The following is a 4,379-nucleotide window of genomic DNA, read 5'->3' on the forward strand; positions in this document are numbered from 1 at the left end:
ATGCCTTGAAAAAAGAAAGAATGAAAGAAAATACATCAAAATAGTAATAGTGAATACCTCTGCTTATTTAATTATTTATGGGTTTTATTTTCTTTTTATATTCTGTATATTTCCCTAGCAATATTTAATAATCATGTTTTAGAATCCAAAACAAGTAATCCAAGTTTGTTTTTTTTTAATTGTGAAACAAGTTCAGACCAGAAACAATTATGACTCCATGAGGAAAAAGACTCAAAAGAAAAGGGAATTTCTTTACAGTGCCCTTCTGATTAGACAATCACAATTAGCCAGCAAGAAGAATAAAGTGAGACGGGCATGGACTTGACACAGGAAGCACTCTGATGAACTCTGATTTTAAAGTGCACCTGTGAAGGGGCACCTGGGTGGCTCAGTCGGTTAAGCGGCCGACTTCGGCTCAGGTCATGATCTCACGGTCCGTGAGTTCGAGCCCCGCGTCAGGCTCTGTGCTGACAGCTCAGAGCCTGGAGCCTGTTTCGGAGTCTGTGTCTCCCTCTCTCTGACCCTCCCCCATTCATGCTCTGTCTCTCCCCGTCTCAAAAATAAAACGTTAAAAAATAATAATAACTAAATAAAGTGCATCTGTGAAAGACCAAAAGAAGGGCACAGTGCCAACGGAGAAGGCAAAGAGGGGGCACAGCCCTATGGGCCACCATCCCAAGAGAAAAGAGAAAGGGACTTTAGAAACAACAACAACAACAACAAAGCACATAAATTAGGGAACAAAACAGCTAAGGCAAAGAGAGGGAATCACAGCCTAATGGGGATTTGGCAGCTCAACATGAAGCTGTCCCTTCCTGCTACAGGTTTGTGCCAACTTGAATTCCTCTATTACAGCCACAACCATCCTCTGCTCCCTGAGTTGCCAGAGCACTTGTCCAAAGTTTACCCAAAGTTGAATGGGTAAAGACCTTAGTGAGCTCTACACAGGACCCTGATTGTCTAGCTCTTACCGCCCTTCCCATCCTCATCTTGCCACTTCCACTGCCCCTGCCTCTCTGAGCTCCAGCCTCAAAGCTCTACTTTCACTTATTTGACCCCACAACCTTTGCTCAGCCTAGAATTTTCCCTCCTCCCTCCCCACTGAACTGCCCACTCCCAGTCTAAGACTAGCTTCTTTGTTCATGGCCTTACTAAACTTATCTCAGCTTATCTGCTTATTTAGGGGATTATTGTTGAATGCTTTCACTGGTTGTGTTCACTTGAATGAGGTTTCATTCTTTTTAGCTCCTTTTTTTACTTTTAGGTGAGAAGTCATGGGAGACCTTGTTTCTTCAGCTTTCCCCTCTTTACTGAGAAGCCAGTGTCACTAGGTAGTCTGGCATTTTGAACTAGAAATTACGAAATGGAGTTTTCATCTTCATTCCCACACTCACACAAACTCTCCATGTGACCTTGCAGCCCTGACACTTCCTCTCTCTCAGCCTGTTTGCACTTTTATAACGTAAGAGTTTAACCTAGATAGTGTCTCCGGTGCATCCCTCAATATATCTTTCTAGGTCCTTCAATAGACTAACAAGACAAGGCAGAAAAACTTAGAAATTAAAAAGAGCAAAGAAAAGGAAGATGTCACACTAAAAAAAAAGAGACAGCCCATAGTTGCTTGAGTCAAGGCTCTGAATCTCATTTCTGCAATTTGGTAACCTCGAAATCTTACACAGATTGGTTGGTTAATCTCCCTGGACTTTGACTTCCTCTTCTGTAAAATGTGATAAGAATACCTACCTCACAGGTTTGATGAGAGGATTAAATGAGATACTGTATTATAATACCAGAAGGCTATGTTATATGTTAGGTCCTTTCCTCCTGCTTACTGTCATGGAATTTAAAAGCAGGTTATAATTAAATAGGCCATGAGTTAAGACAAAAGGCTCAATTGCTTCTGTACATAATGGTTTATGCATACTTTATTCCTCTGAAGAGGCTTTCTACAACCTAAAAACAAATCACTGCATCCCCTGAAAATTCACAGGGAAGAGTCATGCTTATTTTTTCATTCAAGCAATTCTGTCAGATGCAACTACCTGCAATGATTTTAAAGTTGGTCCCAAAGATGTTTATAGATGTTTCTTATCTTCATGGTACAATGGCAAGAACATGGCTAAAGTCCATATCCAGACTCCACCACTGACCATGTGCTCAACTATGTTGATCACTTTCACCGTTTTCCTATATGTCACAGAACCAAATACGTCTCATTGGAGGAGAAGGGGAGAGGGCCAGGAGATATTTCAAACCATTTCTTTTTTCATCTTTTTTTTCTTTGAAACGAAAAAATCTTAGAATCAATAAATTACAGGGTGTTTGAGGCTGGAAAGACCTTTAAAGATGATCTTTTTCAGCCCCATTGCTTGGTGTTTGGTGGAAGTAAGAGGGATGAGCACCTAAATGCCGTGGAAAGAGAAGACTGGACTTGGAACAGAAAAGTGAGTTAGAGTGCTGGCTCTGCCTGTTTTGTGACTGTAGGTTGGCCACTCAACCTTTTCAGGGCCCTCAACTGTGAAAAGGGACAGTAATCACTACATCTGTGGGTAAAGTGTGGGGCCAATGAGACAACGCAAGTGAGAGCTCTTTGTGAAGTATAAAACAGTTTTCAAATGAAAAGCACCACCATGACTCTTTGGACTCACAGACTCCAGGCTTCTAAAACGTATCCACTCACCTGCCAAAAGATATCATCTCATCTTGCATACTTAATTTTGTGAATCCTGGAAGAAAAATGCTGATCTAACAAAGACTCTGGCACAGAATAAGTACAGAATAAATTTCTTTTTTCTGAATGATGTAAGTGAAAATGACTAAAGAAGAGTTTTTGAAGCCTCCTCAGGGTCAAGAGATGGGTACTTAAAGCCCCAAGGTCCCCGTCACAGGACAGCCCCCCTAAACTCCCAGGCTCCCTCCCTAGGAGGATGATCTGGTGGTCAGACTTACTTACAAGTCAGTCTTGGTACACGCAAACAGAAAAGTAAGTTCCCCCCAAAAAGTGAGGACTTCTTACTCTCTAAACCTCACCCACTTTGTTCTTCCTTTAAAAGCCAGTTTCCGGGGCGCCTGGGTGGCTCGGTCGGTTACGCGTCCGACTCCGGCTCAGGTCATGATCTCGTGGTCCATGAGTTTGAGCCCCGCGTCGGGCTCTGTGCGGACAATTCAGAGCCTGGAGCCTGTTTCAGATTCTGTGTCTCCCTCTCTCTCTGCCCCTCCCCTGTTCATGCTCTGTCTCTCTCTGTCTCAAAAATAAATAAACGTTAAAAGAAAAAAAAAATTTTTTTTAAATAAATAAATAAAAGCCAGTTTCCAAAAAAGGTCATAGGAAGGAAAAAGTTAAGTGAAACTTCAATCTGAATTGGCTGTCTAGAAACTGGGCCATTCTCATTGTCTACAACAGAGGAGGGGCATAGGACAGGATGGGCGTTACCACTAATGGTAGAACCAAGGATGTTTTCCTGGATTACCAAACAAGTGCTATACGTTACTCCCAGAAACTAAATATCTGCAGGGTTTCAAGCGAGGTCTTCACCTGAAAATGTCCTCCCTGTTGAAGTTTTCAAGCCAATATTTTCATAAGAACTATATTTCCTTCAGTGAACGAAAGCGTTACAATGATGACTATACAGCTTCCCAAATGACAGAGCCATCATTAACATTGTTACTATTTTTGTTTAGTTGCATCTCCATAGCAGTCCACACTCACAGTGTGCTTTGCAATTGTTTCTTAGTAATAGTCCTCACAAGATCTCCAGGAGGCAGAGGGAATAACCAGGACTGTGTTGCCTGAAGGAGAACCACAGATGTAGAGAATTGGCTACCGTCACCATTCAAAGAAGGATCCATCCTGAGACACCCAAGATCTGCCCCAGTCTGGTCCTAAATTTACATTGCCTACATCCAGGACACATCAGTTCTGTGGCTCTTGTTTATAGCTATTGTGACACCGGGTCTATGACCAAGAGGATCTGGACAGGCAATAGAATCAGAATCAGAGATTCTGCACTTAGGATAGACCTTAATGATCATGTAAACCAACTCCATTACTTACCATGAAACGAGACCAGAGAAAACATTTTATCCAACTCACACAAGCCACCTTCCTCCCAGTTCTGAGCTGTTTTGCCTTTTCATGCCACGTTACTTGGCAGTGCCTCGTCTTTCTCTCTTTACCTTTTGCTCCCCTTCTCTACCCTCTTTTTCCATCCATTTTCTTTATTTAAAACTTACATGGCTTGGGGCGCCTGGGTGGCTCAGTCTGTTGAGCGTCCGACTTCAGCTCAGGTCATGATCTTGTGGTCTGTGGGTTCGAGCCCAGCGTCGGCCTTTGTGCTGACAGCTCAGAGCCTGGAGCCTGCTTCGGATTCTGTGTCTTC

The sequence above is a fragment of the Panthera tigris genome, chromosome A3 (assembly GCF_018350195.1).
Source record: "Panthera tigris isolate Pti1 chromosome A3, P.tigris_Pti1_mat1.1, whole genome shotgun sequence".
In the NCBI taxonomy this organism is placed as follows: Eukaryota; Metazoa; Chordata; class Mammalia; order Carnivora; family Felidae; genus Panthera; species Panthera tigris.